Source organism: Pelodiscus sinensis, chromosome 10, assembly GCF_052426305.1.
Source record: "Pelodiscus sinensis isolate ZL-2025 chromosome 10, ASM5242630v1, whole genome shotgun sequence".
NCBI classification, from domain to species: Eukaryota; Metazoa; Chordata; order Testudines; family Trionychidae; genus Pelodiscus; species Pelodiscus sinensis.
Genome location: NC_143061.1, coordinates 12,718,151 through 12,733,175, shown reverse-complemented (window position 1 = coordinate 12,733,175; position 15,025 = coordinate 12,718,151). Strand labels below are relative to the sequence as shown.

Here is a 15,025-nt window from a genome sequence, read left to right as displayed (position 1 = left end):
CATCACTTCATCTAAAGAGACAGGGTTCAGTAGAGTGATAGCTATTCACTACATCCTTATTGACTGCACAAAACAAGTCCTTTTGTCTAATTCAGAAACGAGCTTACTACAAAAAGTAGATTTCAAAACAGTGTTGTATTTTTACAAACTTCTTATAAACTAGCCAAGAGGGTTTATATTCTACTTAGGGATGTTAAATTTAAGTTAACTGGCTAATCGAATAGTCGATGCAATTTGCATCAGATATTCGATTAGTCAATAAGGGTGCTTCCGCCTTTGAAGTATAGCAACAGCCCCAGGGCCATCGCTACACTTCAAAGGCAAAAGCACTGCAGGGAGCATGGGGCCAATGGGAGACTCAAGCAGTCCCCTACTGGACCTGTGCTCCCCACAGTGTTTCAAAGCAGCAGCACCTCATGGAGCCTGCAGTTAGCAGGGGAATCTCCACTGACCCCAAGTTCCACATGGCATTGCTGCTTTGAAGCACCCTCTCCACTTCATCCCTGCCAAGCCCGCTGCCTCTTTCTGATGGGGCAGCCAGGGGGATTGGCAAGTCGACTAGTCTGTCGACTATCCGAGAAGCATTTGCTTATTGGATAGTTGACTAGTCATTCACATCCTTAGTTGTACTAAGATGGCAGTATTACCCTGGATGCAGTAAGCCATAATACAACGTGTGACTTATTAGCCAATTATAAAATGAGCTTCCAGAATGACTTTGCCACTTAATCCCATAGCAGCAGAAGAGCACCTTTTCTTTAAGCTTCTAATGAGAATGCCAGTATTTCAACTGGTGGATATTTTGCTACACTTACATGATACATGACATACAATGTTAGATGTCTTAAATGTGATACTACATTTAAGTAGCAGTATTAGACACTTTGGAACCTCCTCCTATACTGGTAAATCTCATAATAATAATGAAAAATCTATATCAACATGCCCCATTCCAATAATCAACAGCTTCAAAGTCATAATAAAGGACTTTTCACAGCTATTTCAGTTTTTCCCATTCTACTTAATGCTGTTCCCACATCTGTCCTCATCCATATTTGTATAATTTGCTTCCACTCTCTTCTCAAGACCCCTCCTGCTGCTTTTGCCCGTGGCTCACGATGTACATGGACATGTGCATTAACAAGCACTACCATAGACTTGTATGCTTTATTACTTATTTAACATTTAAATAAACCTCTTCTTCCTGCAGGTCTCCCATCAACTAGACAGGGATACTTTATGATTCTCCATACTCCCATAATAGGATGCCTGGGCCCCTATATTTAGGACCCTACCAAATTCACAGTCCTTTTCAGTCAATTTCAGTTATAGGATTTTTTTTAAATTTTATGATTTCAGCTATTTAAACCTGAAATTTCACTGTGCTGGAATTGTGATGATCCTGATCCAAAAGAAATTGCAGAGGATGGTTGTAAGGTTATTGTAGGGGTAAAATGCAGTACTGCAATCCTTACTTCTGCAATGGTGTTACCTTCAGATCTGGGCAGATGGAGTGTGGCAGCTGCTGACCAGAAGCCCAGCTCTGAAGGCAGAGCGACTGCCAACAGCAGCACAGAAGGATGACACAGTATGGTACTGCCACCTTTACTTCTGCATTGCTGCATAAAACAGCAGCTGCTGCCCCCCAGCCCCGAACTCTGAAAGCAACGCAGAAGGGTGGCAATACCATAGCCCCCCCCCCCCCCAATAAACTTTCAACACTCCAGCAACTACCTTTGGGGTCAGGACTCCAATTTTATAAATCCTGGTTTCACACATAAATCTGTATAGTCAGGAGTCAACAAATTATGGAATACCCTACTCGCCAGACAAAAAAGGGACTCGCCACCCACCCCCACAAAAAGTGTTTTTTAATGGCATAAATTCCTAATAAGAACAGCAATTACTAATAAGTTATTAATAAATATCACCCAGGTTATTAATAAATATCTTATAAACCTCTACCTTTTCTCTCTGCTGCCATGTCTCCTCCCCTTGCTCCATCAGCTCCCCTGGAGCCTGCTGCCCCCCAACCCCTCACCCACCTCTGCTGTCCTGACTCCTGCCTTTCTCACTGCCCTCAGCCTTCCTGAGACCTGCCTCCCTCCACCAGCCCTTCTCTCTGCCCTGTGCCCACTCCTCCAGTAGTCCCACTCTGATCATGTGAGCTACCCGTCCTCATCCCCTCTCATAAAACCTCCCTCTACAAACCTGCCCTGCCTCTCTCCTCTGGTGCTGGTCCCTCCCCTGCAGGTGTCTGCCCTTCTGCTTCACCCCCAGAATCCCTTGGCACCTGCACCCTCCTGGTGCCTCCCCCTTCCCTCACTGCCCCTGCCCCCTTTGCTCTCTTTTTCTCTGATACCCACTCCCTCACCACCCTCTGCCTCCGTTCCCCTCATGCCCCTGTGCCCTAACAGATGCCTTGCTCCATCCCCACCTCCCTCATGCCCACCCCTTCTTTCAAGCCTTCTCCCAGCACTTCCCCCTCCCCCTCTAGACCCCAGTGCCCTTACCCTCTCCTCTCGCAGCATCACCCTGTCCCCCCTCCCACTGACACCTCCCCTCCTGCCCTTTTCCTCATTGTCTGCACTTGGCCCCCTGGCATTTGCCTCTCCTGCACCCCTGTCCCTTGGTGCCTTCCCCTTTCTTCTTCTTATTCTTCTCCTGACCTCCTCCCCTCAGCACAAGCCCCTTCCCATATTTTTCCCCTTCCCTCCCCACAGCCCAGCCCAGCCCCTTCCCCTACCCAGGAGCCAGCTCTAGGTCTTTTGCTGCCCCAAGCAAAACATTTTTCCCCCCCCCCCCTTGTGGTTGTCTTTTACACGTTTGCATTTTGCAATGGGTTATTTTGTTTGTTTTCTTTTTGTCCAGGCATTTTAGCCCTAAAAACAACAAATACCATTTTCATTTTTTTCCCCATGAAGGCAAAGGCGCTTCAAGTGAACTCCCCCTTTCACTTGCTGCTGGGTCACAGCAGCTTTTTCCCTGCCCTGTCCAGCCCCTCCCTATGGGCAAGCACCCTTCACTCCCAATCCACAGGGAGAGCAGGGTGCAGGGACAGCACAGAGCCAGAGGGGTGCAGGGAACAGTGGGAGAGTACAGAGGTGGCGCAGGGAACATGAGGCACAGAGCCAGAGGGATGCAGGGATCGGGGGTAGACGGGTGCAGTGGAGGCACAGGGAATGGGACGCGGGGAACGGGAGAGGCAGAGGGATCAAAGGAATAAGTAGGAATAAGATCTTCTGGAAAAGGGCTTTTTTTCCGGAGGATCGGGGCCAGTGTAGACGCTCTTTTCCGGCTTTTCTAAAAGCCAGAAAAAAGCGGCGGACATTTTTATTTAAATGCCGCGGGGGATATTTAAATCCCCCATGCATTTCCCTATTGCGATTTCAAAAATTACCATGCCCCTTCCGGAAAAGGGGCCAATGTAGACGAGCCCACAGGGTATAACTGCCATACAGGAAAACCCTCACTTACGACGGCCCGAGGTGCAACTCTCTTCCCCTCCCCTTCCCACTTACGGTCATTTTTTTAAGTGCAGAAGAGGCCGAAAACTCCCGACTTATATCCTCAGCCCACATTTACGATGGCACACGGCACCTATCATAAATGTGGATTCGAGTTATGACGCCCCTGACTTGCGACACTATCCCAGAAACCAATTGCAAGTCGGGGGCAGCCTGTAATTAAAGGGAGAGTCGAACTGCTTGACTCTTGACTTCAAACCCAATGGCAGGGGATGATTTTGGAAGTAGATCTGATTTTTGTGGGTATGAGTTGGGTAAAACTTTATTATTACAGGAGCTAGAACCACATTGAGATTGATGGCTATGAATCTGCCGTTAGTTAACATCTGTAAACACAAGCCCCCAGCTAAAACAAAAAGGTGTCTGATAACTAAGGATGTTAACAGGTAACAAGTAAGCACCACTCTTAATGGGTGATGTCTACTGGGTAACAGTTAACCAGTAACCAGGGAGCAGCCTACCACCTACAGCAGGTTGCTCCAGGCCTGCCAGGGGCCCAGAGAGCACCCTGCCCACTCCAGCCACCCCACTCCTCTTGTTTAAAAAGGTATTTTACATCACTACTGAGAACCTGGCCCAGGAACTTTTGGCTGAGTACTGGTTTGGATAGCCATGTGTCTATATATCAGAGAAAAAAGATCACGCACCAACCGAAGATGGACAAAATCCGAAAGAAAGAGAGAGTTAACAAAGCCAAGTGGGAACTTTTAAGCACAGTTGATTTGAAAAAAGTTAGAAAGCTTTTAGGTCTGGCTGAAGCAGCTTGAGTTCTGTAAGTGTGTGTTCTTGGTTCCTTCTGCATTCAGAGACACAGGACTTGCACAGCCCTTGTAAATAAAGAAGACTGAATTTAAAAAAAAAAAATCACGAGACTCCATCAATTTCTACTTCCAACTAGAGATGTAATAGAATAATCGATTAACTGATAAGCAAAAACTTACAGGTTTAATGCTATAGACTACACACATTTCCTCCCGCCACCCCTTGCCAGTAAATTTTTTAGCAGGCTGGCCAGCAGACCAGCTCAGTCCCGGCTTGCACTGGGTCCTGGACCTACCCCCGCTGCGGCTCTGCATTTAAAGCGTATTAGGACCAGGCAAGCAGGCAGCCCAGCTCAGTTCCAGCTTGTGCTGAGTCCAGAAGCTCAGACCCTTTCCCTGCTGGACAGGGGCTGCCCAGAGACTATAAGAATTCATGAGGTTAATCGACTATTCAATTAACCGATATTTAACATCTCTACTTCCAACTAGAACACTGATCCCCAAGGCCCCAAACTTTGCCTACTTGCTTTGCTTGAAGAAAGCAACAGTAAATTTACATATACACACATAAGCACTAAATGGCCAAAACTATACCAAGGTTAAAAAACAAAACAGATAAGTTCATGAGGGACCATTGGGTATTAGCTAATGATCAGGGATGCAACCCCATACTCTGGGTGTCCCTAATCTCTTAATGCCAGAAGCTCCGCGTGCACAATGGGGATGGGGCTCACTCAGTGATTTCCTGTTTTGTTCATTCTCTCTGAAGCACTTAGGCACTGGTTACCATTAAAAGACAGGACGCTGAGCTAGATGGACCCTTGGTCTGACCTATTCTGGCTGTTCTTATGGTCTTAGTTTTCCAAAATGAAAAAAAAAGGGGGGGGAGGGGAGAAAGCTGACAGAGCACACAAAGTTCTGGCTTGCTGCCTATGGTGGTCAGAAGGAACACAATGACAACAGAGCCTGTGACCACATGTTATAGATAAGGAAAGTAGCACCACCAATCATTAGTGCTGCTCAACACTTCTTTTAAGGCTCGGCTTTCAGTTGCTTATAACTTTGCAAAACTTCAATTGTTTGGGCTAAATCTTCCAAGCTGAGTGTCTGCCTCAGGCTCTATTTTTTTTTTTTTTTTTTAATTTCAGCCAAAATAGTTCAACTATTTCTGAGAACAAGGCTGGGGAAAATATGTTGTTTTGTACCTATTAAAAAATTCATATAACCTTTTCTTTTCCCCCATGCTTTAGAACAGGAATTTATTATAGCAGGCATATTTGCATTTGTGTCTTTTGCCATCCCTGTGTAAATCTACTAGTGTTTGGCACAGCCCACATTAATTCTGGCATTTTCTAACTTTGCAACATTAAAATTCTCTTAATGTAGTTGTCTGTGTGTAACATATTTCTAGGACACTGGTTTGTGCAAGTATAGTGGATACTGGTGTTCAATATATCTGAGTTGTGAAAATCCACTATATGCATAGAATCTTCAGCTACAATCCATGCAGACAAATCTAAGAATTGAAAGCGATAGCTCCCAAGCATCTATACTTGGCCTAATTGCATATATATTATGACATATTTTACAGTATATGCAGTAATACCAAATATTGTGCATACATCACGGAGCCAAGTTATTACAGCAGTGGGAATTTTTGTTGGTAGCCATACGAATTCCTTGAATTTTGTGCATTTAATTTCCATAATCACGAAACTGTATTGAGAGCGCTGTTGCAATTAATACCTTTGTGTTTTCTGGTGAGGTATGTGAAACTTTATGAAAATTCAGGTAAACATTGCTGGTTGTGTTTAACCGATTTTGTAAATACACAATGGCACACAGAAAAACACAAATGCATTTATTTCAACATTCAAAAATCTCCCTCTCTCTTTTCTCAAATGTTATACACAAATACACATATATACACACATACCTGGAACTCAAAGTATTATTATAAATTTACTGGAAACATTACAAACTGGGCATGTGCAACAGTCTGTTTGTGAACACCTAACTAGTTTCCAAGCTAACTTCTGAAAGTCTGTCCAACGTATATGGTCACAAAGAAAATATAGGTCTAAAGTTTTAAAATAGGTCTTTTAGTTATATGGAAAGTAGCAAAAACGTATACTGGCAGCATGAAAAAAAATTATTGGGAGCATACAAACCATTCCTTCTCCGCTTGCCTTTTCCTACATACAGAGTAGGAATCTTAGATATCAACTAACTGAATATCAACTAATTGAATAATCACGTAACCACATAAAACTTTGCAGTTGCACGATTATTTGATAGTCCCTGTGGACAGGGCTGCCAGCCAGTGCACTCTCAGCCCCACTCACGGAGAGCCCCCCGCCACCCTATGCTGCTGCCTCTCTATCAGAAGTAGCAGTGCGGGGTGGCAGCAGCCTCTTTCTGTGGGGGTTCAAGCTCCCTGCAGAGAGGGGCTGTGCTGGGATCCCCCTGCCCTTCACTCCCTCCATCCCCTGCCTCTGACAGAAGCAACTCCACAGGATATGGTGCTCACGGGGCACCGGCTCCTGCTTCCCCCTCTCTGCCTTGCTGCCTCTGTATCAGAGGCAGTAAGAGGGGAATGCACGTAGGATTAACCGATAGGTCCAGGCTTGTCGGTTAATCATGTAGTCGACTACACTCTACCATCCCTCACACAGAGAACTCAAAAATGAGCTGAGTTTTCAAACATGGCACAAAAATATACTTGATGTTGAACTGTAAGCCTCTGAAAAAATAAAGAGGGGGAAAACTGTTAATGCAAGCATGTTTGCAAATATAAACTGTAACATTTCAATGGCACCACTAGAAACCACTCAGAAGTTCTTGCAGCCCAAGATATTAATAGGAATTGTCAGAATTTAGGATCAAATTGTGATGTACCACTAAAATTGTCATCTGTGGGGAATATTTTTCAGAATTGAAAAATCTATTTTAAATATTTTTGAATACAAGACATTCTGGTAGCACACATGTTCAGTTTACAGGTACCACCAGCATATTTTGTTCTCTTCTTTTAAACTATACTTATGGTTAATATAAATTTCTTCCCACTAGTAAAACTGAATCTCTTAATATAAATCATACGCCAGGACTTCAAGAATTAATGCTTTCAAACAGATATTTCTACATATACCTGAGGCATACCTTGCTGATCAAAGCATACTCCATTAGAATAATAGCTGCTTCCTCCCCTACATTGAGCTGCCAGCTCCCAGCCCACATGGGCTTGCAGGCTGGGAGCCAGCAGCCTCATGCAGAGCAGAAGCTGCAGCCAAGGTGGGGGAGGGGGCGGATGGCTCCCAGCCTGCACTGGAGCAGCCTTCCACCTGGAGCAAGCCACAGGCTGCTTCTGGGTATCTATTAATCGTTACCCAGTAAGCATCACCCATTAAGGGTTAACTCACATCTCTAGTACAGTGTAGACACTGCTTTAAGTCACTGTAACTTACATTGCTTGGAGGTAGTGGGAGGTTTCATGGATACGGATCCTTTAGGTAAACAAAGCGGTGTGGGCCCACTAGTATCTTTCCCCAAGCGGACTTATGTCCCACTTGAAGAAACACTGCCCTGCATGCATGCACCTCTTCCCTTTTGAAATTCTCGGATGGATCTGATAGCCAAGTGTGATACTCCACTTGGGGATCAAACACAGAGCAAATCATTGGGATGTTCCTGTTCCTCCCTGCACTAGGAATGCAGCAGCTGGCAGAAGATGCAGGGGGAGGAGGATAGGCTGCAGTGCACACTGCACAATACCCATAGTGTATTGCTCACACTGTTGATGGCGATCTCCCAATGTGGACATAATCCATTGCAGGAGGGAGCAATTGTGAACACCCTCTGATAATTTTTGTTTTGTTAACAAGAACGGAGAGAGGCAGTGGTTTTTTTGTAGGAAAAAAGATGCCAGTACTCCAGGGGGAAAGTTGTTGGGGAAAAAAAAAAAAAGCCATGCCAGGGGCCAAAATGCCATTGCGGCCCCTTTTAAGAGCTGCATGTCCCGAGAGGACTTCTGTCAGGAGCCCAGCCACCCCAGGAAAAGAGATGTCGGTACACCCAAGGGGAATGCAATTCATTTAAGTTATGCAGGGAAAATAGGTGTCAGTACAGTGTCCCAGGGTGTACCGTCACAAAAAGAAAAGCACTGGAGAGAGGTGGTGTCCCTCATGGATCCGTACTGAGACCAGTCCTATTTAGCCTATTTATAAATGATCTGGAGAAAGGGAAATCAGTGAGGGGACAAAATTTATAGAGGATATTAAATTGCTCAAGATAATTAAGAACAAAGCGGACTGTGAAGCACTTTAAAAGGATCTCACAAAACTAGGTGTCTGGGCAACAAAATGGCAAATGAATTTTAATGTTGATAAATGCAAACTAATGCACGTTGAAAAAAATAATCCAACTACACAAACAAAATGATGGGGACTAAATTAGCTATGACCACGGAAGAGAGAGCTCTTGGAGTCATTGTTGATAGTTCTGTGAAAACTAAGGATATTAATTATCAACTAATTGATTAATCAAATAGTCGATGCATTTTGCACTGATTAGTCGATCAGTTGATAGGGCGCCTCCACCTTTGAAATCAAAGGCGAAAGCACTGCGTGGAGCTCAGGATCAGCTGGGGACTCCATCGCTGACTCCAGGCTCCATGCAGTGCTGTTGCTTTGAAACACTACGAGGAGTCTGATGCCGGGCTCTCTATGGCGTTTCGAAACTGCAGTGCCGGACAAAGCCCGGAATCAGCAGAGGAGTCCCCAGCTGATCCCGGGCTCAATGGAGCACTGCCACTTTGAAATGCTGTGTACAGGCTGGGGACACCCCAGCTGGCTGCACACGGCATTTCAAAGTGGCAGTGCTGCTTGGAGCCCAGGGTCTGGACCAAGGCATCAAGTGGCACTGCCACTTTGAAGTACTCCTTTCTGTCTCTCCCCACCCCCACGCTGCCTCTATCTGACAGAGGCAGCAAGGGGGAAGGGGAGCGACTAGTTGCCTATCATGTTGACTATCCGATAAGCATTTGCTTATCAGAGAGTTGATTAGTCGACTAGTCCTCCACATCCCTACTGTAAACATCTACTCAATGTGTAGCGGCAGTCTAAAAAGCAAACAGAATGTTAGGAATCATTTAAAAAGGGACAGAGCATAAGACACTTTAAGCCTTTATATAAATCTATGGTACACCCACATCTCGAATACTGCACACAGATGTGATCACCTCATCTTAAAAAAAAAAAAAAAAAAAAAATCTTTTCACTGGAAAAAGTTTAGGAAAGGGCAACAAAAATGATTAGGAGTTTGGAACGGGTGCCATATGAAGAGAGATTAAAAAGACTGGGGCTTTTCATCTTAGAAAGAGGAGACTAAGGGAGGATATGACAAATCTATAAAAGCATGACAGATATGGAGAAAATGAATACGGAAAAGTTATTTATTTGATCCCATAACATAAGAACTAGAGGTCAAAGTGCTTGCAACACCTCTGAGCTTGGTGTCCTTTGTAAATTTGATATGCACACTTTCCATTCCATTATCCAAATCATTAATGAAAATACATAGTAGTACTGGGTCCAGAACTGACACATATAGGGCCCTGCTAGATACACCATCCTAGTTTGACAGGAAACTATTAATAACTAATCTGGGTCATCTTTTAACCAGTTGTGCACACTCCCCTTTCTAACAATTCTATCTAGACCACATGTCCCTAGTTTGTTTATAAGAATACCATATTTTATCTACTTTTCTGTCCCAATCATTTCGTGTGGTAAACCTTTGTTAATTTTCTGGAGTGAGTGAGAGGTTACAAAAGGGCTTACTCTACTGAGAAAGATCAGAACTGCTGAAAACTGTATGTAACATCACCATGCTATAAGGAAATAGCTGATCTCTCATAATTTTGATCACTTATTTTTTATCCTACTGAAAAAAAGAGAGAGGAAAGGAAATCTCATTCTGAAGGTCTCACCCCCCACTGCAGCCTAAAACGTATGCTAGCACAGTTGACTAAGGCCTGTAATAGTAATAATCGATTAACCGTTAAGTAAAAGCTTAAAAGTTAATGCTATACACTACATGCATTTCCGCTCCCCTCCCCCCAAATCAGTACATTTGTAGTAGGCTAGCCCACAGCCTGGCTCAGTCCTGGCTTGCGATGCAGTTCTGCATTTAAAGTATATTAGGAGCTGGGTGGGTAGGCAGCCCAGCTCAGTTCTGGCTTGTGCTGGGTCCAGGAGTTCAGACCACCCCCTTTGGGCAGGGGCTGCTGCCACCATGCACTTAATATAATTATAATATGGAGATATACCATCTCATAGAACTGGAAGAGACCTTGAGAGATCATCCAGTCCAGTGCCCTGACCTCACAGCAGGACCAAGTACCATCCCTAACAGATTTGCCCCAGATCCCTAAATGGCCTCCTCAAGGATTGAACTGACAACACTGGGTTTAGCAGGCCAATGCTCAAACCACTGAGCTATCCCTCCCTACTGTTTGTATCAGAGGCAGCAGTGCAGGATGACGGGGAGCTGGTTTTTAAACTGGCTTCCCTCACAGACCAGCTCTTGCCTAGCACCCCGTGCTACTGCCTCTGATACAGATGCAGAAGCAGGGAGTGGCAAGGGACTCCTTAGGAGTGTGGCCGGAGCACATTGGCTATGGGCCCTGCCCTTGGAGACTACAGAATAGTCAAGTAACCAATAAGAATTCATGAGGTTAATCAGCTATTCAGTTAACTGATATTTAACATCCCTAAGTTGACTGTCACCTTTTGAGGTGGTCTCATATTTTGTTTTTCTTCATTGTGTCAATTGGACAATGCAGCTCTACAAAATAAACAAGAATATTGTAATATGGGCTCCTGCATCACAACTGACAGATAATCATACTAGTACATTCTTATACTTAAACACCTCGAACCTACACAGAGCTCTGTGCCTGTTTTCACCTGGAGACCCTCTCACTTCAATAGGTCTCTGCATGGGATCAGGGCTTTGCCCACATGGAGCTCAGTGTAGGATGGTGGTTGTAATGTAGGCAACTCTTGAATACAGTTAAATGCAGCGTGTGACTACTGTACCCTATAGGCATTCAGTGCTCTAAATTCGTATCTCACACATAGCTGACTTGTGGCACAGCACTGCAGCCAGCAATCTCTATGTAGACCATTAATACATCTCTATTCACCTGGCTGGAGAACGCTGTTGAATCATGCAAGGGATTATGTCCCATTTGGAGATCCAGTTTGCAGTCATAAATTATTACTTCAATGCTATGCTTGATAGGTTGACACAAAACCAAAAACCAGATTGGCATTAAACATTAAACAATAACTTAAACTCACTAGAGTTTAATATACAGTACACTAGAGAGAGACATACACTCCCAATTACACGACGCCTATCATGTAGACCAGTGGTCCCCAATGCGGTGCCCGTGGGCGCCATGGCGCCCACCGGGGCACTTATGTGCACCCACTCAGTGCCGGCTCTAGGCAACAGCAAACAAGCACGTGCTTGGTGCGGCACATTGCCAGGGGCAGCTGGAATGCCGCCCCTGAGAGACACTGTCTGGAAAACTCCTGAACAGCCCTTACCGCCAGACACGGGCCTCCCTGTGGCTGCCCAAGGCAACGGGCGGTGTGGCGGAGCGTGTGATGGGCCAGCAGAGAGCCACCCTCGGCAGGTGGGGTGCATGGGGCAAGGCATGCTCGCAGCCCCGCCATGACTGGCTGAAGCGCCATGACATCACGATTCCGGGGCTGTCTCTCTGCCTTTCCTCAGCACCAGGGAGAAAAGTGCGCCCTCTAGTTAGCGCAGGAGGGCGTCACGGCAGGGCAGCCCCGGCAGGAGCCTTGGCCACACACCGCTCCAGTCACCTTCCCGGTGCAGCTTCCAGTGCCCAGCACCCAGCGGCCGTGGAGCGGGAAATGCCTGAGGGAGCCTCCCATTCATGAAGCAGACTCCGGCACCCCGGAATCATTCGCGCTCCTCTGACTGGCACCTGCCAGCACAGCCCGACGCGCAGGGGGGTGCACCATGGGCTTTGAGGCACCGGAGCGCTACGGCCCTGGTGGGCAAACCCCTCTCCCTGGGCTGTGCAGGGCAGGCTGCACAGAGTGATCTGGGGCCGGGCAAGGGGCAGCCCCGGGTCACTGCAGCCAGGTACCACGCTGCGAGCCAGGTGCCTTTGGTCATCTCTCCACCTGCCTTGCGCTTACTAGTGACCCCTCCGGCCAGAGCGGGCACTCTTGGCCAAGGAGTGTGTACGTGGGGGGGGGGTAGCGCACATTGGCAAATGGGGGGCAACTCTCCCCCTTTTCTCTGCCTCAGTGCTGGTCGCGGAGGGAGGGGAGAGCTGCAGCCTTGGTGGGGCCTGGCAGAAAGCCCTGCCCGGGCCAGGATGATTCAAGCAGAGGTGCTTAGGCTGGGGGGAAGGGAGAGCTACTTTGCAGCCCGATCTGGTTGGTCTGGCAGCGAGGAGCCGCTGGAAGGGGCCTTGCCTGCCCCAGCTCAGATTTGGGGGAGGAGGGGAGGGAAGAGGTGTCCCTGGCCTTGCCTTTTATGTTTCCCGACTGTGTCCACGCGCATCCCCAGGGGGACCCGTGCCACTTTCACCCCTCCCTCGGGGTGCTCTGACATTTCTGCACGTGCTGGAAGGAGGGGACATGAGGGTTTGGTGGGGAGAAGGAAAGGAGACGGCGTTCGGTCAGTGGGGGGAAGTGGGAGAGGAGGGGAGTGATTGGGTTTGACTGGGAAAGAAGAGAGGGCACAGGGTGGATCACGTGGAGGACACAATGGGGGCAGACTGCGTCTAGTCACTGAGGGGTAGAGTTTGCCCGGGAGGGGAGAGGAGGTGGAAACTGAGTTTGGTGAGTGGGTGGGAGGGGTCAGGATGTGTGTGGACGGGGATGTGTGTGGAGCGGAGACAAGACATAGGCTGGATTTGGCTGGAAGGCATGATGGGAGTCAAAGAGCTGCAAGGGGAAAGGGGTGCTTTCCTCCTCAGTGCCTGTCCTGCAGCAGCATGCGGGGGGGGGGGGGGGGGACAAATTTTTTTGCTTGGAGCGGTAAAAAAAAAACGAGAGCCGGCCCTGCACGCAAGGCATGCATGGCCCCACCCCAGGCGCCTGGCGCACAAACGATCCCACCCTCAGGCACCCGGCAGCCCCAAAAGGTTGGGGACCACTGATGTAGACCTTGTTTTTCCATTGGTCAAATTATCTGACAAGCAGCACCTGCAATTTGCCCCTCATGCTAGGAAGAATGGCCCTGTATAAATTGACAAGGATTATAACATGATAATAAGAACCCAGCTCTAAACATGCTGTGGGCCCAGGTTACCCAGTGTCATCTTTCACGATTTATTTGGGGAAATATTTTAAACTAAGGGCAGATTCTCCTAGCCCCAATACTTTGTCAGACCATTAAATGATCTTCTCATTTGACTGAGTCCATTGAGAACACACATGTATTGGGAATTTATGGTATATTCATTCTCAACTCAAAAAAATAGACGTGTGCAATTAAAACGGACACATGAACTCTAATCCAAAAGCACAAGAAGCGTTTTTCTTCTATTGTGGGGTTGAGATGAGATTAAGAAAGACAAAACTCTCTAACACAGCCTAGCATACTGAAAATAAAATGCTTCTCTTATACTCCAGCAAAAAGCCCTCCCCCCAAAAAAATTAACACAAATTGGCATGCATAGCCTTTCTTGAATAATTCTTTACTCCAGAGCCAAATGCAATTTCTCTCCTAATGAGTTATTTCCCTCTCCATGTACTGAAATAGTATGTGACCTCTCATATCAAACATAAAAGCAATATCTACCCCTCTTTGTGCCAATTCCAATCTGACTTGCTCACCAGCCATGACAACTTCTATTTTTACAATACCTATCAAATATGCTTAAAGCCATCCAAATTTAATCTGTCTCTATCCATCACAAGAAAACCTATTGGAGAGTCATACCAATTGAGTGTTTCTAACCATTCTGTTCCACACACCACTTTTTTACGGTGGTGGTAGCAACATCACTCTCCCTTGTTTGCTGACTTCCACCCTAATTTTAAATCATAGATTTAGACCCCTGGCTTCCATAGCAAAATTTTCAGACCCAGACATCAAATACAGACATATGCTTATAAGAAGGGACGCTGGAAAGGGGTTCCCATCCCAAACTGTGGAACTATAAGGAAATTAGACCAAGAGTAAGTCCCTGCATACATTCACTATACCCATGCAGATGAAACAGGTTTTACTGAGTGGGGAACACACTCTTGTAGAGCTGAACAATGATATACCAAAGGGTGTGTTTTTTATCTAGCAGGTCAGATACCTCACAGGGAAGAAAAATCTACACTTTTATTCCTTAGATCACATTGGAAAAAAAAACCCGCTGAGGAGACAGCTTGATGGGAAAAATCACCAAGTATATACCATGCAGTCACTCCAGTTAGCAGAGATAACTGACAGCTGCGGCCAAGGAATTTTATAAAAGGAACAAAATTCTAATTCAAAGACAGACAAAGAAGTCCTAAACTTCAAAGGGACTATGGTGATTTACACCAGCTGAGGCTGTGACACTTATTTGAGAGCCACAGAGGATGAGGGAATGCCAGTAACCCAGCCTGAAGATCCTGGAGGACAACAGCACAGATCTGGGCATTCAATCTAGTCTTCTGATGCTTTCTCTTCTTTCCTTCATGCCCC

General features: G+C 46.3%; 1 protein-coding gene across 11 annotated transcripts in view; it reads right to left on the bottom strand.

Annotated features, from left to right (window-relative positions):
• TBL1XR1 (TBL1X/Y related 1) overlaps positions 1-15,025 on the bottom strand; it is a 216,194-nt gene that overhangs the window by 164,777 nt on the left and 36,392 nt on the right. The window lies entirely within an intron of this gene.